The sequence below is a fragment of the Enhydra lutris genome, unplaced genomic scaffold, assembly GCF_002288905.1.
Source record: "Enhydra lutris kenyoni isolate GAN:26980312 unplaced genomic scaffold, ASM228890v2 scaffoldscaffold42, whole genome shotgun sequence".
Classification (NCBI taxonomy): domain Eukaryota; kingdom Metazoa; phylum Chordata; class Mammalia; order Carnivora; family Mustelidae; genus Enhydra; species Enhydra lutris.
In genome coordinates this window covers 477560-502503 of record NW_019154126.1, presented here as the reverse complement: position 1 = coordinate 502503, position 24944 = coordinate 477560, and the positions used below count along the sequence as shown (strand labels likewise).

The following is a 24944-nucleotide window of genomic DNA, read 5'->3' as shown; positions in this document are numbered from 1 at the left end:
GTTCACACTATGCTTGATACATATAGACCTAAATCATATTTCTGTGGCTCTCAGAACCTTGCATACAATGCAAAGAGTTTACTCTTCATCTCTATACAGGACAAAAACATCAGCTCATAGAACACAGCTGTTGAATTAAAAAAAAAAAAAACTATATAGGGACGCCTGGGTGGCTCAGTGGGTTAAAGCCTCTGCCTTCAGCTCAGGTCGTGATCCCAGGGTCCTGGGATGGAGCCCCACATCGGGCTCTCTGCTCAGCAGGGAACCTGCTTCCTCCTCTCTCTCTGCCTGCCTCTCTGCCTACTTGTGATCTCTCTCTGTCTGTCAAATAAATAAACAAAATCTTTATAAAAAACAAAACAAAACTATATAGTTTATTTCATACACTGGAGATAATATCTAAATGAGTCTTTCCTGTCTCTTCATACTCCTATAAGGCAAAGATTTTTTTTTGTTGTTGTTGGTGGTGGTGTTTTATGATCTAAGATGTACACTCTAAAATTCTGTAAGTCAATAATACTGTACAGGCACAGTACAGGGCAAACCTCAAATGAATTTTTGGAAAACCATGATTAAGAGTTCTACAAAGGTTTTTTTTTTAAGGATTTTATTTATTTATTTGACAGACAGAGATCACAAGTAGGCAGAGAGGCAGGCAGAGAGAGGAAGAAGCAGGCCCCCCGCTGAGCAAAGAGCCCAACGTGGGGCTTGATCCCAGGACTCTGGGATCATGACCTGAGCCGAAGGCAGAGACTTTAACCCACTGGGCCACCCAGGCGCCCCTCTACATATGATTTTAAATGTATTTTGAACCTCCACAATGTTATTTGCAAAAAGCCTTATCTGTAATGAAAAACCCATTGATAATAATTTTCTTATGGAGGAGAAAAGGAAAAACTTTGTAGTTAAAATTTTCACTTAAGATCAGTTAGTATTTTCTCAGGTCTCACTTATAAGATTCAAGCATTTAAATTATATTTTATTTGGGGCTGCCTGGGTGGCTCAGTGGGTTGGGCCTCTGCCTTCAGCTCAGGTTATGATCTCAGGGTCCTGGGATCGAGGCCCACATCGGGCTGTCTGCAAGGCAGTGAGCCTGCTTCCTCCTCTCTCTCTCTACTTGTGATCTCTCTCTGTCAAATAAATAAAATCTTTAAAAAAATTATATTTTATTTTACGGAACATAAATCCCAAACATGAGATTCAGAAGTCAGGTGAGAACGTGGTTAACCATCTTCTTATATTAATGTTTATCTCTGTAAAATACTTCTTAGGGTAAATTTTATTCCCCTTGGTTCCCAAATGACACAAGTATTTTAAATTCAAAGACTTGTTTAAGACTCAAATTGGCGGACGCCTGGGTGGCTCAGTCCATTGGGCCTCCCCCACTGTTGCTTTCACTCAGGTCATAATCTCAGGGTTCTGGGATTGAGCCTTGTGTTGGGCTCTGCGTTCAGCAGGGAGTCTGCTTGACTCTCCCACTGCTCCTCCCCCACAAAATCATAAAGAAATAAATAAATATTTTAAAAAAAGACTCACATAGGAAGAGAAATGTATTACTCATTTTTTTTAATGGCATTACTTGCTCTAACCAAGTGTCTCTTAGATGTTTTGTTATATAGTATAAACATTTTAATTCTTATCTTTCAACTCTGCAAAAGAGAGAGTAGTAATTTAATGTATACACTCAGTTGTTTATATTTTTTACATTAGGTTTGTGAAATCCTTTGGTTTTGCATAGTTATTTTTCTTTGTGGAACTTAAAGTGATATGGAGTTGGATCCCATTTTGCTGAAATCATAGATATCTTCCTGTTGATAGTTGGTACTGTTCAGTGCTTAGGATGGATATAAGGTACTTAACTGCTGAATTTAAATTAGGGTAAAGGAACCTTTGGGAACTCATTATTTTTTGAAGAGCTAAAAGGGACATAGGAGTTCATTTGGTTTCTTTCATCTTCTCAATTTGCAATGAAGGGAACGAGACCCAGAGGGCTAAAGGAACTTGCTAGTGTGGCATAGCTCTTTTGTGGTAGGTTAGAATTAATGGAAACTTAGCACCTACTATATGTCACATGCTTTATATATACCACTGCATCTAATTCTTTGTACTCTCAGGTAGTGACAGCTTCAGAAAAGTTCAGCAACCTGTCCAACGTAACACAGCTAGTAAATTAGGGATCCCAAATCAAATTTAGATATATCCTGCTGTGAAGCTTATATTGTCTTTCTACTACCCTATGCTGCAATCTCTTGATTGCCATCCTTGTTTTCACCTTGTTATTAAAAAATATAACATGGTATTGACTTGAGATAATATATTTGGCCCAAATAAGTCATATGTGTTTATTATTTTTAGACCAATCATACAACCAAGTATGTTGTGTAGTAGGAAGAGTATTAGACTTGACAGAACTTTGCCTCAAGTCTCAGTTTTGTCTCTGACTAGCTGTATTACCTGTCTGGAAATCAGCTTCTCCATAATTAATGGGAATGCACCTGATGCTATCCAAATACCTTTATAATAACCCTTTGTTCTACACAGTCTTAAAATGTCTATCCAAATTGTCAACAAGTAGGGTTTGGAAACAGAGCGGATACACATAAATGCAGTACATTGTGGAAATGAGACTGCTGGGGGAGTAACATGCACAGGAAGAGGAATCCATGTGAATGTCAGACTTGGTGTTGGTAAAAAAAAAAAAAAAGGCAATAGGGCAATGAAGGAAAGATCACAATAGTGTGGAAATCCCTTTTTAGAAACTAATGCAACAAACATCGATGTCACTGATTTGCTGACTTCTGAGGGGTCATTTTACTCCCTCTCCTTCACATACAACTCCCCAGCGATTCTGGAACAGATCTCTGCTTTCAACAGAAGAAGGCACTTCACAGTATAAGGGAAATAACCATCTTGCTCCAAGCTAAACATATCCTCTGTCTCTCTTGCGAGTAAGATAGTGGTTCGGAGGTTACCCACAGAAGCAGCACAGAGGGGCTTACCTGGGTTATAGATCAAAGAGTTTTTAGATGAACTTCTGCGGTTGAGGTTTTTGAGTCTCCATTACTTCATCGGTAAACTGTGACTAGTAAAGTACATCTCCTTTGGGATTCTGTAATGACCAAATGAAGAATTGGGATCACACAGAAAGTTCAGTAAGTATTTTGTATTGTAGCTTCTGGCTTCCCAAATACCTCAGACATAAACTTTCTCAGCTTAGCTGAATTAAAGTCATGTGACTAATAGTCATTTATAATTTATATGATGGTTTTGTTTCATCCCTAATTATTGTGAAGATTTATAATGACAGTGGATCAGGGTGGAAACATGGGTCTTGGAGAGAGATGCTGGCACCTGCTGGATTTTTTCTTTGACTCCTGGGCAGTGGCTGCCTTTCTAATCCTGTTTCTTTCTTTTTTTTTTTTTTTAAAGATTTTATTTATTTATTTGACAGAGAGAGATCACAAGTAGGCAGAGAGGCAGGCAGAGAGAGAGGAGGAAGCAGGCTCCCTCTAATCCTGTTTCTTTATCTCTAAATTGAGGGAGTTGGTCTTAGGTGACCTGTAGGGCTCCTTATAACCCTAAAAGTCTATAATTATGTACCTAACTGAACATATTACTTTAACTTTTGAACTTTTATTTGATTATAATACTGAAAATAGTTAATATATTTTTATTTAAATGCAGATCATGTTCATATATGTTCAATGTATGTTTTTATCATAGTCATTTATTCATAGGATATTTAGAGAAAGCCCTTTGGATGTATACTAAGTTAAGTATATATGCTAGTGTAAATGAGACATTTATTTATTTATTTATTTATCTCTCTCTCTTTTTTTTGGAGGGCAGGGAATGCCATTTCAAAATAAGAATAAACATGATCTGATATTCCAGATCTTGAAAGATCCCGATTTTACTTAAAGGCAACATGAAGCTATTTTGCAGGTTTCTAACAGGGGGCGTCAGTATACCTGTGTAACTTCCCTCAAGATAACCAATGTTCAGGCATTTTGAAGCTCCTTGCCTACTCTTAACAAAAACCTACTTTCAATTCACTTGTGTAGTTGGCTAATTTTAACATTTCAGAAAGGGCTATTTATTGTGGTGCAGCAGTAGCACCGCATTACTTGCCATTTTGTAGAAGGTGCAACTGGAAGCAGAACTGGGATTTCTGAGGCTGCTAAATAAATAACGAGAGTATATGGCTGCCCTCTGGAGGGGGAACTGATGCCCTCATTACTGATTCCATAGCCTCAACTGCTAGATAAGTCAGAGTTTACTTTCAATTTCAGAAAGGCAGTAGTTGGTTGTCCACTGTTCAGGGTTTTATGGCTACCCTTTTCCAACAAACATTGTGCTTTATGACTATATTGTAACATATTGCAATGCCAAGGAGTAGGTTGTTGACCTTAGTTTGCACTTGGTTGGTACTGAAGCATTAGGGCCCTGTTTGTTTTCTCTCTTCAGTTCTGGATTGGTATTTACAGGGTTATTTTAGCAGAATTACTGAGACAGCACCCTGGGATTTTGATACCTTTGGCAGCTTGATGGCCACTATGCACAAGCAGGCAGCACACTGTACTGAGGCTCTGCCTGGAGGGTTTGCAGCCAACAGTGTTATTAAGCGCTTGTCCACAGCTTTGGCGTATGCACTAGGGTGTGTGCGTGGGCGGGGGGAGTTTGTTCTCCTGCTCTTTTAGCCTTATTTGCTTTTCAGCTTTTAGTTAAAAAACCATTCCTATGTATAATTTTCTACTTTTTCTGGGCATTTACTCATCCAACAAGTCTTTTCTCCTTCAGGGAAAAAAAAACCTATAAAAATATTTAGGTGGATAGGTTGTTCTGTGAAATACTTCTGTTAGAAGTCTTTCTCAGGTTCCTCCCCACCGTTTTCTACAATGCCAAGCTTAGTATAGGAGCCATGACAAACTTTCTTTTTTTGGTATCAAAAGGTATTATAGTGCCTCAAAGCAATTACAGGATATATCTAGTTTTATCACCTTCATTATAGGTAGAATTTATAGAAAACACAGAATTAGCTTAAATGGTCTGACCCCAAGATCATTTTCCAAGCAAAAATTATCCACCTTTCTGTCAAAGAAGGCAATCTCTCTCTCTCTTTTACATGGTTAATTATTACTTCTAATTAATTGAAATCCAGGTTATTTTTGTTCATTATAATACCTGTTATAACTTCTCCCAGTTAAAAACTGTAACTACAGTAAGACAACATAAAATTTTTAAAAACTTGTCTAATTAGCAAAGTATGCAGTGCATCTATAATTTAAAAGGAAACTTAGAATTACATAAGATTTTGGTTCATTTCTTTAACTTAGTTTTCTCACCATTTATGTGTTTTGTCCCATGGGTATGCCTCTTTACATTATTATGGAAGAACTTTCATAGAAAAAGGCAAGAGATTTATGTGATCTGAAGAGAAACCAGAGTATGGAAGAAACTTCATAAAATAATATGACACATGGCTTTTGTCTGAGAAAGAGTAAAAGGCAATATGGTATAGAATAATGTATTTTACCAATTCTAAGCTGCGCTTTTGCCCCATTTTGATGTCTCTTAACTTGAGATCTGTCTTATGATTGAGAGCATGTCATTTTCAATTGACATACATTTCCTTTTAAAGGTATACAATTTAATATCGTATATTTTCATTAATGGGATCTTATATTTGATTACTTTTATGGTATTAAGAAATGAGATAATAAATTCCAAGATCTTGATCTCTCCAACTATAAAGTTCTATTATTATCTGCAAGTTATCAAGATGCAGCAAAATCTGCATATCTAGACAAAATCTAGACCATCACTACTACATGCAAATTAGATTGCTATTTGTCTTCATAATAATTTTGTTTAAAAAGACAAGCTATCCTAAAACATGGAACATTTTTTTTCCTTAAGATTTTATTTCTAAGTAATCTCTACACCTAATGTGGGGCTTGAACTCACAACCCTGAGATCAAGAGTTGCCTGCTCCACCAGCTGAGCCAGCCAGGTACCCTCCCCTCCATTTCTTTTCAATGTATGTGAAATATACAAAATACTAGGCCAGAAGTTGCAGAAACTTTTATTTTCAGATTAGGTGGAGTAAGGATTATCAAAATCTTTCCCCACCATCTGGTGAAGGATTTCACTCACTCTGCAGGAAAATGCCTAGGACAGTGAGAATAAAAGACTACTTATAGACCCAAAATAGGAAGACGTAGCTCTTTGTTTTCTACAGGGCTTAGAAGTTTCAGGGTGGAAATAAACACTTCATGGTGTAGTCAGTAACTAGTTTTGGTTAAAGAGACTTAAATGGAACTGTGGAGGCAAGTGTTTTTTTCTTTTTTCTAGTTAGCTGCCTGAGTGAAGGGTTTGACTTTCCCTTATTTGATGCCTAAGACCATTGCATAGAGCAGGGTTTCTCAACCTGGACTTTATTGACATTTCAGCCAGATAATCCTTTGTTGTGGGGGCTGTTTTGTTTGTTTTAAGATGTTTAGCAGCACCTCTGGACTCCTACTAGATGTTTAGCAGCACCTCTGTACTCCTACTAGCAACCTCCTTGCCCACTGTGATAATCAAAAATGTCTAAAAACATAGCCAAATATCACCTTGAGGGCAAAAATACCTTTGGTTGAAAGCTGCTGGTGTAGAGAGAGTCATATAAACATGTTATTCTGGGGCTATTTACTTCAAAGGTTCTGTATGTATATGTATATATATGTATATGTGCGTATGAGTCTGTCAGATCACATTTCTGTTTATTCATTTGCTTGTTTGGAATGTCAGATTGTTTCATATATAGAACCTGATACAAATGAGAACTGGAAATTTTTGATGGATCAATGTAATATGAATTTACACTTATATGTCATCAGGGCTCAGAAAGAAAAACTTGGCAGACTATTTGCAGAATTTGTTATTAACATGGTTTTACTATTTCTGTGGTTACATGTCTTATATTTGAAGTTTCTCAATAAGAGATGCATTTTGAAAAGAAAATATGTGTGTGGGGGTGGTGGGGCATTCTTTAAAGAAGAAAGTTTTAGTCAGTGTCCTGGGAAAGCTCCTTTTTGCAGAATTAGAATTTTAGAAGTCAACAGGATTTTAGAGATCATACAATCCAATTTATTGTAACTTTTACAGGTGAGGAAATTGAGACCCAGGGAAGTAACTGTCACTTGCACAAATCATAGGCACAAATAAAGACACCTCGAGTCATCAAGTAAAGGTTAATTTATATTCATTATTCACTGATCTCAAACATGGCTGATTATTAGGATCACCTGGAAAGCCTGATAATACGTTCCTAGGTGTGCCCCCCCCCAGACCATGTGAATGAGATAATCTGAGGATAGGTTCAGAAGTCTATATTAAATACAAAGTCTTTATAATTCAGAAGTAATTGGTCTTTTAGCACAAACTTGGGAAGAAGCAAGTAGTGTTTAATAATGTTGTAACATATGTAATCCATTCCCAAGATTTTAAGAATAAAAATTAAAAACTGTAGATGTTTAACACCTTCAGCTTTCAAGACCCCCAGAATTTGGTAATCCAGTATTGTGAATGATCCTATTGGTAACGATAGAATGGATAGCACGTTTTTTTATGAAGGCTGAGAGATCGCAGGTACCGAGCCTTGGAATGGTGGGCCACTATTACGTTGTATCTCCCTCTCTTTATTTCAGGTTCTTTGTTTTCACACCTTTAAGATAGAGGCTATCATGAAAGCAGCTGCTTCTTGTTATTATTATTTGTTTGTCCCTTTATGTAAAAGTCCTATTTTGCCCAACTAGTTCTCCATGGTCTTCAAATGCAAGGATCACATTTTATGACTTCCCACATTCAGTGGCTCTTGAAATTTCCTTGCATATTCCAGGGACGCAGTATGGCTAGGAGGAAGGATTTTGGGATTACAAACCTACATCTGAATCCACAAACTTCCACTTTTGCTTACTGCGTGACACTGGGCAAGTCCCTTAACTCTTTCCGTGTCTGCATCTTGAAAGGGTGTAGAGTATCTCTCATTGTTGTAGAGAGTAAACAATCACATATCTAAAGAGTTTAGGATAATGTATGGAATGTACTATTTTTTTTAGGAAACATTATAGAGCATATAACATGTGCCCGGCTAGGACTATAGATGCTGGGGATATAATAGTGAAAATGACAGATAAAAACTCCTGTCCTCATGGATATTTCTTGTGGGGGTAGGGGTAGATAGATGATTAGCAAGCAAAACAAATATAATAAATAATTTTTGATAGAAACAAGTGCTATAAGGATAGGAGTAGATAATGAGATAAATAGCTGAGAGGTAAGGTGAGTTTCATTAAGTAGGGTGGTCAGGAAAGACCTTTGAGTTAAGAAATGAAGGATAAGAAAGAACAGCTGTGGAACAAGCTGGGGTAATCATATTCCAAATATGAAACAGTAGTAACAAAGGCTTGAGGCAGGGATGACCTTCAAGAATAGAAATAGAATAGAGTAGAAAAGCTTCAAGAATAGAAAGAATTACTGGAATGTACTAAGAGGTGGGTAATGAGATAGAAGATGAGTAAGATATGCAGATGTTCAATAAGTTGTTAAAATATTGTGGTAATATAGAAACATACTAAGAATTTTAAAAATTTCTACCCCACGGGCACCTGGGTGGCTCAGTTGGTTAAGTGTCTGCCTTCGGCTCAGGTCATGATCTCAGGATCCTGGGATCCAGCCCTACCTCGGGTTCCCTGCTCAGTGGGGAGTCTGCTTCTCCCTCACCCTCTGCCCCTACCCCCTGCTCATACTCTCTGTCCCTCTCTCAAATAAATTAATAAAATTAAAAAAAAAAATTCTACCCCATAGTGATCTGTAAATTGTGGATACATTTTCACTGTTTTCCCTTGGGTGGTTTTATCGTAGTATTCTTATTTTATTTTGGTGCCTTTTTCTGTTTCTTCCTTTCAGTCTTGGCCTTCTTGCCACAGCCTTCTTTAGCTCTAAAAGCTTGAGTTTTCCAGTCTCTCTGATGAGATTTCAGTCAGAGAATAAGCTAGTTCTAGTTGCTCCATTCTCAAATGTGAATGAATAAATTGGAATATGAGAGGCAAGGGAGGTAGAAATCAAAAATCCAAAATTTATTGCAAAAATAAATTGGGTGCTTTTCTTGCTCCCTGGCTCAAACCTGTAAGAGAAGCATTTTCTAGACACAGACAGCAGGAGAATAAGGGCAGAGGCACAGCAGGTTAACTCACCGGCAAAGCACTTTTTTTTTTCCCTCACCAGCATGCCTGGAATGACATCCTGCAGGTCCCTGACTTCTCTCAAGCTGGTAGCTGGCAGGTCTTGTCATTTGCCATTTCCTGACATTCTTTGTTGTCCTTTATGCTGAGGTCTAAGATGTAGAGGTCAGGGACTGCCTGAAAAACTGCCAGTGAGAGGCATTAGGCATGGACTTGAGATTAGAAGAGCAAGGAGAGAGACCATAAACATTTATTTGGATTTGAATTTGGAGGTAGACTTTGCATGACAGGAAGTATAGGTAGGAATGTATCTCTAATGAGGAACATTGACATTGGAAAATAGGGATTATGGGTTTTAGGAAATAAAATAATCATTAGCTTCTAAAATGTGACAAATGTGGTATTTAGCTGGTTTATATTTCATTTTTTCCTTTCCCTATTCTCTTCCTTGTTTCATTAATTATATTTTTAATTTTTCTACTGGTTACTTCCGTTTTTACACCCATAAATTTTAAATAGTATCTTCTATTTTTTACTTTTCTTTCTTTATCCTCCTACTTCTCTTTCTATTCCTGTATTTTTAGATAATTGAAGATGATGGCATTCATAACCTGTCACTGCAGTAAAAAAACAACAAAAAAAAGTCTGTTCTTTGTCTATTCGTTGATCCTAAGAAATGAACCTTGAATAACTGAATCTGTGCATATTCAGAATGTTCCAAATTTCAAGGACCAATGGATTATCTCTTTCTAGACTAACTGCTCAAAACCATGCTACCTTTAGTTTACATGTGTTGCGTGGAGATTTTTCACATATTGCTCCCCTGCCTTTGGAATTGCCACCTGCTTTCCCTTTTCATGTTAAAGAAATAAAAAAGATCCATATATTTTACTTATTTCTAAGACCATCTAACTTTTTAATCAATCACACTATTTGTTAAAAGAAAATTTCATATTTTTGTTGAAGGCATTCTTGTTGGAGTCCCAATAAGTACAATACAAGTCCCAACTTGTACAATAATTTGTACAAGTTGCTTTAGGTCTTCAGCAGAATAACCATCATGGAAATCTTACCAAATTATTGGAATTTTGAATCCAACTCTGTGTTGAATACAGGTCCTCTTATTTCTACAGTTCTTATTTTTTCATCCTGTGGAGTATAATTTCAAATACTTTCTAAGCATTTCAGGTACTTTCTAAGTAAAATTTCTAAGTCTTCCCATGTCTGAAAACATGTCTTTGTGCATGATTGATTGTTTGTCAGAATACAGAGTTATAGGTTCAAAGTCATTTTGCCCTCAGAATTTTAAAGACATTGTTTTCAGCATTCATTGATGCTGCTAAAAAATTTTGATATTAACCTGATTTATTACACTTTTGTAGGTATTTCTTTTCTCTTCATAGAAACTTTTAAGATCTTTTCTTCTCCCTTGGGGTTCTGAATATTCATGATGATGTGCTTAGATGTGATTCTTTTTATTCATCAACCTTACCACTTAGTTGGCCCTTTTAGATTTTTCCACTCAGAAATTTCTTTTGTGATTGCTTAAAATGACTTTCTCCTATCCTTTTCTCTTTCTGGAACTTCTAAGAGTTAGATATTTGACTTTCTGGATTGATCTCCATATTTCTTAACTTTCCTCTCATTTTTTTCATCTTTTGCTCTTTACTTTCCCTTGTAGGAAATTTTCTTATTTTTTTTCCTTTTTAGTAAATTAGTTTTCATTTGGAAGTCTCTTTTAATTTCTATGAACTCTTTCTTGCTCTGGTTGTTTTTCATAATTGTATGTTTATTTTCCTAAATCTCCTTGAGAAAATTAAAATACTTATTAAATTTTCTTCTGTTGCCTGAATTATTGCTGTTTGTTCCTGGTTTGGTTGTTTTGCTTTTTCATACCAGTTCTTCCTTATGCTACCTGGTCATCTCAAATATGATCCTTAGTCATCCATTTTCTGACTGAAGGGCTAGGTTAATCTACACAGCTAGGGGACATGAAGCTTTGTGTCTGGTGTCTAGGCCTAGTTCCTCAGTAGACCTCTTCATTGATTGTCAGGCTTCAATCACTTTAGGATGTCTGAAAAGGAAGCTGGTGGTCTCTGTCCCACCCTAAACCTCTGGGAGAACTAATAGCCAATTTTAGAAGTTTTAGCTCTTCCCAGGTATTTCTTTTCCTCTATACAGAATCATTCTTGGTTTTCAGTTTGGGAAAAACTACCCTTACTGCACACAAGGAGAGGTGTGCCAACTTGCGTAACTGAAGGATGTCCTACAATTCATCACCTTGATGTTTGCCTCATTTTCTACTTCTGTTCTTGATACCAGTTGACTTTGAGCTTTAAATCTTTCTGAAAAGTCTGCTGGAAGAGCAATTTTTACCTCCCTTCCAGGCTTTTCCTGCTCATGTCCTGGACTCAGCTGTCACCACTCCGGCTTATCATCAGTATGATCCCAGAGATCATGTCAAATCTCTGGTCAGTTATTTTGCCTCATTCCCTTTATATTTATTTACTTGTCATTACAGTTGGATGTGGAGGTAAAGAAATATAGCTCAACTCACCAACTTGAACAAGAATTCATTCTGAGGTCTTCTGATAGTCTTGTTACCCTTATCAAGGATATGCGCATCATATTCAGCTCTTTTCCTTGTTAGGTGTGTGTCCTTAGGCAACCCATTTCATCTCTTTTTGGTCCCAAATTTCCTATTATTTAGGGAAAATGATATTGCAATAGTTATAAACTGGGGAAATAATATCAGCCACACTGTTTCAGTGAGGATGTTTTAAGGGTGTCTAGCGTAATGTCTGACACATAATGAGCACCCAGTAAATGATAACTTAAAACATAGGGTTCAAAGCATACAAGTAAAACCTATATTTAGTTCACATATTGGGTACCTAACCAAGGCTACTTATTTTAAATTCAACGGGAACATTTTTTTTATTTACTTTATGGCCTTACTTAGCTACTTTTTATTGTATAGAATATTAGAGTCTAGAAAAAAGTCATTTAGAGTGAAAAAAAACTGGGCATATTATTCAGGTGGGTAATTTAACTTGAAAAATCTACATAAATAGGAGCCAACAGAAAAAAAAGAGACAAGTTTAGTAATTTAAGAAATGATTAATAAAAAAAGTATTTTCATTGAGCTACTATAGCCAAACACTAATATAAATGGCATTTTAATTAAACCAACAGGAAACTAAAGGTATGAGATCATTATTTTATATTTTAAGACAGATTACAGCATTCACATTAAACATTTATTTTCCTTGACATATACACTTTGTCATTTTTTCCTCCCTAGACATACAAATATGAATTTGGACATATTATATAACTTTTCTGAACCTTTTTTCCTCATCTAGAAAATGAGAAAGTACTTCCTCTTTTATAGGATTCTTACTTGAAAAAAAAAATGAATCAATATAGGTGATCTCTTTGTACTGGGTTCCCTGACAAGGAATTATCCTACCCCATTCAGAAAGGATAGAGGTGATACAAGGAACACTGTGGATGTGTTTGATAAAATAAAATAAATTTTGTTATTCAAAATTGAAATAAAATGAAGATCAAAACCATCCCAGTGGAAGAAAACCACAAAATGAGACATTAGTCAGCTACCCCTATAAAAGTAGCAGACTCAAAATATATTTTTCAGAGGGACAGTCATCTATTATCAAATTCTAAAGCCTAGAAATTTTAAGAGATGTGCTGCACTTAATTTTGAAAGTAGTATCACCTCGAGGAGCCCCCAAAATACAAAGATTGTATATAGATGTTCCTCCTGATTGACCTTACTTCCCTGATGGCAGACCTTACTTCATTTTATATTTATAGGTTCTTTCTCTTCTTTAAAAATCAAACTTGAGTTATTTATTTTTTTCCACACACAATGTACAGATCTTCCCGAGGAAGGTGTGGCCTGATTGCCAAGAAACCTTCCAAGAACAAGAAGCCAGACAGATGGAAGACGTTTGTCACTATGTAAAGTTTGGCAAGCTTTCTCTGGACATGTCTGCTGCAAAGCAGTGTGGGGGAGGAGAACATTTACTTGCTTTAAGACAGGCTGTTGTCAAATTCTAGATGTTCTAGAGGGCATCAGACTATGTTGTTCGTTCTTTTGCATTTCTTGTAGTTATATGCTTGAGCTAAATGATACAGAGGCTGGGTGATTACGCGATGGTGTTTTCTGCGCATTAGATGCCCCAAGTGAGGAAATTATACAAAGATTACTTAAGTCACTGAAACATGAATCTATCTAGACTCTTTTATAGTTAGATGGGAACAGAAAGGAAATAACACTTCTTCTCCTTTAAAAAAAATAGTCTTTTCACTTTTCCTTGATCCTATCCCATTTGCAACTAAACTGTGAAGCGTGCTCTTCTGTTCATATGCTGTGTGCAAATAATTTTAATTAAATACTTGCTATAAAGCTGATTATTCTGCTTACTTTTAATTCACACAACTCTCTTTTAAAAATCTCTTCATGTTGTTACATACACAACCAGTCCATTTCTCTACTGCAATATAGTACTCTACCACTGCATAGTGTGTAGAAACTGTCCAGTTCAAGGGATGGGCACCCAGAATGCTTTCAATTCTTTGCCATTATAACAACACTGTGGTAAATTTAGATGCCCCTTTATAGACTTGAATGAGAATTTCTTTGAAAGGTAAACCCAAGAGCAGGATTTCTGGGTCATAGAGAGGGGTAAATATATTTTATAAAATATTACAGGATTGTTTTCTCGATAGGCTGTACCAGTCTACATACTTACCAGCAGGGAATAAAGGATCCTAGAGCTTTACATTACTGCCAACACTTGGCATTATATGGCTTTCTAATTTTTTGCCAGTTTAATGAATGCAAAATGGTATCTCACTATTGTTTTAAATTGCTTAAGCATCTCTTCATGTGCTTGTAAGCATGTTGGTTTACTTTTCTGTAAAATGCTTGTTTATATCCTTCGTCTTTTTCCTATTAGGGTTTCTGTATTTATTGAATTGCAAGAAATCCTGGTGTATTCTAGATACTACTTCTGTGTCAATTTTAGACATTGTAATATCACCCAATCTGTTAACTTTCAGTTAACTTTGTTCATAATCTTTTATCCTTGAACAGAATTTTCAAAAATTTCTGATATTATTAAAAATTTGCCTTACAAAAAAAATTTGCCTTGGAGTTTTATGCTTTAGGGTTTAAGAAATCTTTCAATACCTTATCAAAAAATATTCTCTTATGTTATCAACTACTAACTTTAAAGTTTTACCTTTCACAGTCAGGTTTTTAACATCTAGAGGTACCCTTGTATGTGGTATTAGGTAGGGACTGAAGTATTATTTTTGTTCACTTAGTGAGCCAGATTCCCAACACTATCATCTTTATCATATGTGTATGGTACCCAATATGCTATATGCATATACGTTCCTGAATTCTTTAATTTGTTCCACTGCATTCCATGTCTGTTTTTCTGTCAATATTGTTTCATTGCCATGGTTGGGCAGTACATCCTACTAATAGCCTGGGCAAGGCCTACCTCTTTTCTTTTCACAGCTTATTTTTATTATTCTACTTACAGCAAGCTATCAAGTTTCTCAAAAATCCATATGGAATTTTAGTTGGTTCTGCATTAAATTTGTAGCTGCACTTATTGATAATTCACACTTTTAATTTAGTAAATTATTCCTTCTTAGAGCATGGAATATTTCCCCATATTATTCAGCTCCTCTATTTTGTCCTTCATTACAGTTTCAAAATTTCTCCATAGAGGTTTTGCGTATTTGTGATTAACTTACCTACTATAGAATTTATGGATTCTTTGGGTATTTTAAATGGCATCTTTTTAGTTATAATTTTTTGTTGGAGATTGTCAATATAGATAAATGCTATTGATTTTTGTACATTGATCTGCTGTCCATCAACCTTGCTGAATTTTCTTATTATTCTCATATTTGTCTGTTGATTTTATTGCCAGATAAATGATCATCTACAAATAATGATGGTTTAATCTCTTCTGAACTTTACATATAAATTTTTTCTTTATAGAATTAGTTGTGACTTTCAGTACTATATTAAACAACATCAGAGATTGTAAGCACTCTTGACTTAAAGGTAACATCGTAAAAAGTTTCTCCTTTAAACATATCGTTGATAGAAGCAATCTTTATCAAGTTAAGAAAGTGCTCTTTATTTCTAGTTCATTGTTAATGGAAATTAGGTGGTAGAATTTTGTAATCTGCTTTTATCTTGATTAAAACAATAATTTTTCTCACTTCTTATATTAAAGTTGTGAATTTCACTGTTACATTTTATTTTTTTTTTAACTTTTAAAATTTTTTTTAAATTTTAAAAGATTTTATTTGAGAGAGAGAGAGAGAGTGCGCGCACACGTGAACATGCACAAGAGTGGGGAAGGGCAGGCAGAAGGAGAAGCAAACTCCCTGCTGAGTAGGGAGCCCGATGTAGGACTTGATCCTGGGACTCCAGGCTCATGACCTGAGATGAAGGCAGTTGCCCAACCAACTGAGCCACCCAGGCGTCCCAGCTTTTTAAGTTTTTAATTCTAGTTAACATACAGTGTTCTATTAATTTCAGGTATACAATATAGTGATTTAACAATCCCGTATGTCCCCATCATTCATCACAATAAGCATATTACCTAATCCCCATCATCTATTTAACCCATGGCCCACACCTTCTCCCCTCTGCTAACCATCAGTTTGTTCTCAATAGTTAAGAGCCTATTTCTTGATTTGTCTCTATTTCACTTTTTTTTCCCCTCTGCTTATTTATTTTGTTTCTTAATTTTCACATATGTGTGAAATCATATGGTCTCTGTCTTTCTCTGACAGGCTTATTATTGTTATATCTCTTGTTTCACCCATGTTGTTGCAAATGACAAGATTTTATTCTTTTTTATGACTAATATTCCATTGTGTGATTATATATTTACATATAACACCTCATTTTCTTTATCCATTCATCAATCAATGGGCACTTGAGCTTCTTCCGTAACTTGTCTATTGTAAATAATGCAGCTATAAACAGAGGGGTTCATGGATTCTTTGGATAAATACCCAGTAGTGTGATTAACTTTTGGAGGAAGCGCCACACTGTTTTTGTACAGTGGCTGCGCCAGTTTGCATTCCCACCAACAGTGAACCTTACTAATACCAGTTGTTTCTTGTGTTGTTGATTTTAGCCATTCTAACAGGTGGGAAGTGACATCTCATTGTAGATTTGATTTGCATTTCCCTGATACTAAGTGATGATGAACATCATTTCATGTGTCTGTTGGTCATCTGTATGTGTTCTTTGGAGAAATGTATGTTCATGTCTTCTGCCAATTTTTAATTGGATAATTGAGGGGTTTTTTGGTGTTGAGGTATATAAGTTATTATGTATTTTGGATACTAAACCTCCATCAGGTATGTCATTTGCAAATAACTTCTTCTATTCAGTAGGTTACCTTTCAGTTTTGTTGATTTTTTTCCCCCTTCATTGTGCAAAAGCTTATATATATATATATATAGTCCCTGTACTTTATTTTTGCTTTTGTATCCCTTGCCTCTAGAAAAAAGTTGCTATGGCTGATGTTAAAGAGGTTATTGCCTGGTTCCTCTTCCAGAATTTTTATAGTTTCAGGTCTCAAATTTAGGTCCTTACTTCATTTTGAATTTATTTTTGTGTGTGGTATAAAAAATGGCCCAGTTTCATTCCTATGTATGTTGCTACCCAGTTTTCCTAACACTACTTGAAGTGACTTTCCCTGTTGGGCATTCTTTTCTGCTTTGTCAAAGGTTAATTGACCATATGATTGTTGGTTTATTTCTGGGTTTTCTATTCTGTTCTATTGATCTATATGTCTATTTTTGTGCCAGTACCATACTATCACTACAGCTTTATAATATAACTTGAAAGTCTGAATTGTGATGCCTCCAGCTTTGATTTTCTTTTTCAAGATTGCTTTGGCTCTTCAGGATCTTTGTGGTTCCATATAAATTTTAGAGTTAGTTGTTCTAGCTCGTGAAAATGCTGTCATTATTTTGATAGGAATTGCATTAAATGTGTAGGTTGGTTTGGGTAGTATAGACATTTTAACGATATTCGTTCTTCTAATCCATAGGCATGGAATGTCTTTCCATTTCTTTGTGTTCTCTTCAATTTCTTTCACCAGCGTTTTATAGTTTTTAGAGTTTGAGTTTTTAGAGTTTATAGTTTTCCTTATCTCTTTGGCTAGGTTTATTCCTAGGTATCATTATTTTTGGTGCAATTATAAATGGGATTGTTTTCTTAATTTACTCTTTCTGCTATGTCATTATTGGTGTAAAAAGGGCAACAGATTTCTGTACATTGATTTTGTATCCTGAGACTTTATGGAATTATCAGTTCTAGCAAGTTTTTAGTTGAGTCTTTTAGGTTTTCTATATATTAGTATCATGTCATCTGCAAATACTCAAAGTTTTACTTCTTCTTTACCAATTGGGATGCCTTTTATTTTTGTTTTCTGATTGCTGAGGCTAGGACTTCCAGTACTATGTTGAATAAAGTGATGAGAGTGGACATCTTTGTCTTGTTCCTGACCTTAGGGGAAGAGCTCTGTTTTCTGCATTGAGGATGATAATAGCTGTGGGTTTTTCACATCTGGCCTTCATTATATTGAGTATTTTCCCCTCTATCTCTACTTTGTTGAGTGTTTTTTTTTTTTTATCATGAATGGATATTATACTTTGTTAAATGCTTTTCCTGTGTCTATTAAAATAATCATATGGTTCTTATCCTTTCTCTTATTGATGTGATATTGATTTCTTTGTGAATATTGAACCACCTTTGCTACCCAGGAGTAATCCCACTTAATCCTGGTGAATGATTTTTTTAAATGAATTGTTGAATTCAGTTTGCTAGTATTTTGCTGAGGATTTTGCTTCTATGTTCATTAGAGATATTGGCCTATAGTTCTCTTTTTTTATTAATATCATTATCTAGTTTTGGTATCAGGGTTATGCTGGCCTCATAGAATGAAACTGGAAATTTTCCTTCCTCTTCTGTTTTTTGGAATAGTCTGAGAAGAATAGGTATTAACTCTTCTAAAAATATTTGATAGAATCTACCTGTGAAGCTATCTGGTCCTGGACTTTTCTTTGTTGAGAGCTTTTTGACTACCAACTCAATTTCTTTGTTGGTTATTGGTCTCTTCAAATTTTCTATTTCTTCCTGTTTCAGTTTTGGTAGTTTATATGTTTATAGGAATTGTTCAATTTGTTGGCATATAGTTTTTCATAATATTCTCTTGTTTGTATTTCTGCGGTCTTGGTTGTTATTTCTCCTCTCTCTTTGTGATTGTGTCTGAGTCCTTTCTCTTTTTCTCTTGATACATCTGGCTAGATGAATCAATTTTATTGATTTTTTTTTTTTTTTCAAAGAATCAGCTCCCGGTTTCATTGATCTGTTCTGTTTTTTTTTGTTTAAGTTTCTGTATCATTTTTTCCTGCTCTAATCTTTATAATTTCCTTCCTTCTGATGGTTTTATGTTTTGCTTATTCTTCTTTTTCTAGCTCCTTCAGATGTAAGGGTAGGTTTTTATTTGAGATTTTTCTTGTTTCTTGAGGTAGGCCTGTATTGCTATGATTTTCCCTCTCAGAATTGCTTTTGCTGTATCCCAAAGATTTTGGACCATTTTGTTCTCACTTTCATTTTTTTCCATGTTACTTTTTAATTTCTTCTATTTCCTGGTTGACCAATTCATTGTTTAGCAGTATATTATTTAACATCCATGTATTTGTTGTCTTCTCAAATGTTTTCTTATGGTTGGCTTCTAGTTTCATAACATAGTAGTTAGAAAAGATGCATAGTATGACTTTGATCTTCTTGAATTTGTTGAGGCTTGTTCTGTGGGCTAATATGTGATCTATTCTGGAGAATGCTCCATGTGCATTTGAAAAGGATGTGTATTCTGCTTAGGATGGAATGTTCTGGATATATATCTGTTAAATCCACTTGTTTCATTGTGTCATTCAAAGCCATTATTTCCTTGTTGATTTTCTGTTAAGATGATCTGTTCATTGATGTAACTGGGTGTTAAAGTTCCCTACTATCATTGTAATATTATCAATTAATTCCTTTATGCTTGTTATTAACTGTTTTATGTATTTGGGCGCATCTACATTGGGTGCATAAATATTTACAATTGTTATATCTTCTTGTTGGATTGTCTGCTTTAATATTATATAGTGTCCTCCTTTGTCTCTTATTATTGTCTTTGTTTTAAAGTCCATTTGCTCCAATATAAGTATTGCTACTCCAGCTTTCTTTTGACATCCATTTGCATGACAGATGTTTCTCCATTCACTCACTTTTAACCTGCAGGTAGGTTTAGGTCTAAAATGAGTTTCTTATAGGCAGTCTGTAGGTAGGTCTTGTTATTTTAGCCATTCTCTCTGTAATTTCTGGAGTGTTTAGTCCATTTATATTACTAATAGATACATATTTATTATATCTTTATTATTTGTTTTGTGGTTATTTCTGAAGATTTTCTCTGATCCTTTCTTTTTCTGTTTCATGGTTTGCTGATTTTCATTAATGATATATTTGGGTTTTTTCCTCTTTATCCTTTGCATATTTATTAGTGGTTTTTGATATATTGGTACCAATAGGTTTGTATATAACCTCTTCTGCATACAGCAATCTATATTAAGTTGGTGTTCATTTAATTTTGAACCCATTCTTTTCCCATCCCCTCCCCACGATGTAGGTATTTATTTCTATATTTTATATCCCTTTATCTTGTGAGTTTCTTGACTGATTTTTTTTATAGAAATATTCATCTTTGTTTTTTTTGTGTGTTTCCTACCTTTATCTTTCACTCCAGTTGTCTACAGAGGCTCTCTTTGCTGTTGTGGGCAATGTTTGATCCCTGGCCTGAATGTGGCATGCTTTAACTAGGTGTGCTCTGATATGTTTGTGAAATGAGACCTGTCGCCACCACTGCAGAAACTTAAGTGCCTACATTGGGAAATGCAGTGTTTGCAGGGGCTTGGGCTGGTCTTCTGTGGGGGTGGGGTTAGGGGTGGGGGAATCCACTATAATGGGACTGAGACATGACTGGGAAGGGTAGTTTCACTGGAGCATGGTGTGGTGGGGTTTGGTGTAAGCAGTTTAGGTAGTGGGTGTCAGAGCTGTACTAGTTCCCACAGTTGGCCCTGTGCTTATGCAGAGGAGCAGGGGAGAAAAATGGCACTAGCCACTTCCTTTGTTCTTGAAGGGGTTCTGTCCACGAACACTCTCTAGTATGTGCTCTGATATGGGCCAATAACATCCCCATTATGTGCCCCAGGAGCTTTTCAGATTATTGTTTCTATGATGTGTGCCCATAGGTTGTTTGCCTGCCTTCTCTCCAAGAACAGTTCAGTGCCCTTGGGGCTCTATCATAGCCAAGCCCAATGACTTTTATAACTCCAGGCTTTATGCCTTACTGGTGGCAAGAAGTCATGAAATTTGGGCCCTCTCACCTTCCGAGCCAACTGCCTTGGGATTTTACTTTCCCATCACTCGCTATGTGCTAGCGTGTCTCTCACTCTTCTCTAATACCACTCCGTCCCTACTACAGCAGCCATAATCTGCTTCTCTCCCAAAACCTGTATCCACACTTTCTATCTTCTTCCATGTGACCTCTTTTCAACCTTTAGTTGTAGAGTTTGCTCTGCTAGTCTTCAGGTCAATCTCTGGGATATGAGGATGATTTAAAATGGTTAGTTATATTCACGGGATGAGACAAGCTTGTGGTCCTCCTACTCAGCAACCATTTTCCCTTGTTGATAGATTTTCTCACATTAAAACCTCCTTTCATTCTTAAGATATACTCTAGTGGATCATGATTTATAATTATTTTAAGATATTTTAACATTTTATTTAGCCAATATTTCCCTTAGGATTCTTGGATCTACGTGTAGTTAAAAGGGGGCTACAATTTTTTTTAGGTATTGTTCTCATGTGGTTTGGAATCAAAATCACATAAACTGCATTGTTTTTGTTATATTTTTATTTTAAAAGTTTGTAAAAATATAAGAACTATTTCTTAAAAGTTTGGTAGAATTCGTAGATAAAACATGTAAGCCTGAAGCTTTTCTGGCAAGTGAATGATTTAATTTTTTTTATACTTATTGTCCTGTTCAAGTTTTATATTCCTTCCTGGGCAAGTTTGCCATTTTATATTTTCTAACAATTTATACTTTTTTCATTAACTCTAGTTTTTAAAAGTTTATTAGAGAATCATTAATCATAATACTGTTTTTTAGAGCATTCCTTTGTATTTTTTCACTATATTTATTTGCCTATTTTCTTTTATTTGTGTATTTTTTAATACTTGAGTCTCATTCATCTTTTCAAAGAACTTTAGCTGTTTTTACAACTGAGAAGTTCTAACTATTTTGAAATAATTTTAGATTTTAAGAAGATTAGCAAAAATAGTAGAGAAAGTTCCCACATACCATTTACTCAACTTCCAGTAACATTAAAATCTTATGTAACCATGGTAAAACTATCAAAACTAAGAAAGTAATGTTAGTGCAACACTGTTAAACTACAGATCTTGGGACACCTGGGTGGTTCAGTTGGTCAGGCATCTATCCACCTTCAGCTCAGGTCATGATCCCAGGGTTCTGGGATCAAGTCCCACATCAGGCTCCTTGCTCAGCAGCGAAACTGCTTTTCCCTCTCCCTGCCACTCCCCCTGATTATGCACTCTAATGTTATAGCAGCATTATCAACAAGAGCCAAATTATGGAAAGAGCGCAAATGTCCACTGACTAATGAGTGGATAAAGAAGATATGGTGTGTACACACACGCACACAGGAGCTAGAAGTATTACAAAGACTTGAGCTATGGAAATTTTAGTCTGGTGGGGAAAACAGATCATTAAAGTATAAAGAAGGTAAGTATAGCATATTATGGTAAGAATAGGGAAGTAGCTTCTAAATCAGAGTTTATGAAAGGCTTCAGAAAGTCGGGGAGGAGCTATGATTGTTAAAGCACAGTTTAGGGAAAGGGACTTCAGGTATAAAGAAATGTATAAAAGAATGGTTTTCTGAGATAGCCTAAGTTTTTAAGAACACCACATGTAATTGTGAATTGTTTGGAACAAAGAATGTGTGCAGAAGAGTGGTTGCTGATGTCAGTAGTAGGAGGGTTATGATACAACGTTATACCAAAGAGCTTGGATTTTATTCTTTAGGACAGAGGGAAATACTGACTTTAAGCTGGAAATCATTAGGATCAGATGGACATATTTCAAAGATTACATAGACAGCAGAGTGTGATGCTTAAGCTCCAATGCCCTTGGCTTTCACGGAAACCTTCTAAAGTCCTAGAATGAACACTAGGAATGAGTTTTGTGGTCATATGTTTTTCTGTAAAATTTGAAAAAGGAGGATATTTTAACTGCAATGGTCTCTTTCTACTTAACTTGCTTCTAATACATTTTTCCTAGGCTATGGTATTTTGGAAACCACCTAAGGGAAAGTTCAGCATTATTTAGTAATATATATATATATATATATACACATATACATATGTATATATGTATATGTGTATATATATATATGACTTATCTATTTATTTGAGAGGGAGGGAGACAGACAGATAGCAGGGGCAGGAGGGGCAAAGGGAAAGGGAGAGAGATTCTCAAGCAGACTCCCTGCTGAGCTGAGACAAGCAGGGGCTACAACCCAGGACCTTGAGATCGTGACCTGTCTGGAAACCAAGAGTGGAATGCTTAAGGTACTGTGCCACCCAGGCACCCCAGTAATATATATTAAAGTAGTTTGTACTACTGGCATAGAAATAGCTTCTGGTAATGATCTTACTATCCACACTGCAGTTAAAAGGCAAAGATATAAGGCCAAAGGTCATATTGTAATATGTGTATTCATGATTTTGTGTCTGTTTCTTAGAGAAGGACCTTAAATCATATACACTTCAGGAACAAGATCTTCCTGGAGCAATCTGAGAAACGACTCAATCAGTAAATGATTGTAAAAATTTTTTTAGCCTTGCGAGAGATGAAGACCTGAACCAAGGCAGTAATAGTAAAAATGGAGGGGAAAGGTTACGATACAAGGAGGATCCAGGGAGTACGATCGAGGGAAGGTGGCACTTGTTTTGAGTTGGGGGTTGGTTTCACAACAGGTTATCGCCTTGGATAACTGGAAGGACGGAGGCGCAATCACAGACAAAGAACATTAGGGGAACTGAAAATTTGGGTGGAGGATGAATCCCATTGTGGGCTTGTTGCATTTCAGGTGTCAGACAAGGACACAAAAATGCATGTCTGCAGATCAGCTAAGCATCCAGGTGTTGGGGGATATAACTTGCTAATATTTTCTTCTCTGGAGGCCACTTACCAGGCTTTTTTGGCCCTCGCTTTCCAGTCCTCAGCCCAGGAAACCGCAGCCACTTACACACCCCCAGAGCTTCCCAGCAGCGCCGGCTCACAGGATGTGCGAGAAGCACTTCCGCCCCCAGAGGCACGCGCTCAGGGGACGCTCTGCGCAAGCGCTGCGAGGCTCGTAGCCCTGCCCAACCTCTGTCCGCGGAGGGGTGTCTCGTGAGTGGTTTCGCCTCTGTGTGGTTTTCAGCAGGATACCTTCCTCCGCAGAGAGAGCGTTCTCTTCCCACTTAACCCCGCAAACTTCCTCTTTCCCCTCCGGAAGTCACCCGCACCTCCCCAAGGGCTTTGTAGGTCTCCAGGCACCGAGGCAACGATGCTAATGAAGATGAGTCAGCGCGGATTTCCCAGCTGGTAAACTCACGACTCATTACCTTTGGTGGTTTTGCACAAAGACCGGAAAGCTTCGAACTGAGCTTAAGGTCTGATGTGACTTTTGGTTCTTATGTAGGAACCAAGAATCAAGAGGGAAAATTCTCAGTGATTAAGATATCTTTTTCTTAAGCCAGTTCCCCCAGGAAAGGGGCCAGAGTTAATTGTAGCCTCCGGGAACCCCAACGTGGCTCATGTCCCGGAGCAAGGCGGAACATGTGCACTCTCTTGTGACTGAATTCGTTCAGTGTAGCAGGATAGGTGAGGGAAACTTGACCTCGCTCTTACTAACAGATGTGGAACAAATACAAATATATAGTTTTATTAGTTTATTACTTACAGAAACATTCTCAATAAGCCATTCATGGCAGAACACCGAAATTTGGTGGACAGTAACAGCCCAGTGGGGAATATTGTGTTATTGAAGATGGCTGGTAACTTAGAGTGTGATATGAGCCTGAGTCATTGGTTGAGTTAGAAATCTGTCCACTCTTTAAAAAACAAGCAAACAAACAAATCCCATTCCCCTCACCTGCTTGAAGTTTTTTTTTCCCCACCATTGCACTTGTTACTTTGTAATATATAGCATAATTCACTTACTTGTTATAGCTGTCATTTATTATTTGTCCCACACCAGAGTTAAGCCCCATGGAGGCAGGAACTTTTTTTTCTGCTTACTATTGTGTTTCAAAGGCCAAGAACAGTTTTGGCCCAAAACTGAGTGCTTAACTCAATATACACTTACTGAATGAATGAAAAACAAATGAGTATGTTATTTTTCAAAGAGCATGAAGTAGCCTAGAGTGGGCTTGCATGATTGGTGTGACCTATGTGGGACATAGTTCAAAGGCCTGCTAGTAAAGACAGCCAAAAAATGAACAAATGTTTATGGAATATCGGCTA

At 36.3% G+C, this 24944-nt stretch overlaps 1 protein-coding gene and 1 long non-coding RNA gene across 2 annotated transcripts in view; one reads left to right on the top strand and one right to left on the bottom strand.

Annotated features, from left to right (window-relative positions):
- Nucleotides 1-24944, top strand: part of LOC111155597 (G protein-coupled receptor 158) — a 413796-nt gene that overhangs the window by 3595 nt on the left and 385257 nt on the right. The window lies entirely within an intron of this gene.
- On the bottom strand, nucleotides 3008-11866 carry LOC111155598. Its single transcript, XR_002641149.1, has 3 exons — nucleotides 11785-11866; nucleotides 9240-9412; nucleotides 3008-3109 (listed from the first exon to the last, which is right to left on the bottom strand). It is a non-coding gene; the product is annotated as an uncharacterized LOC111155598 (long non-coding RNA).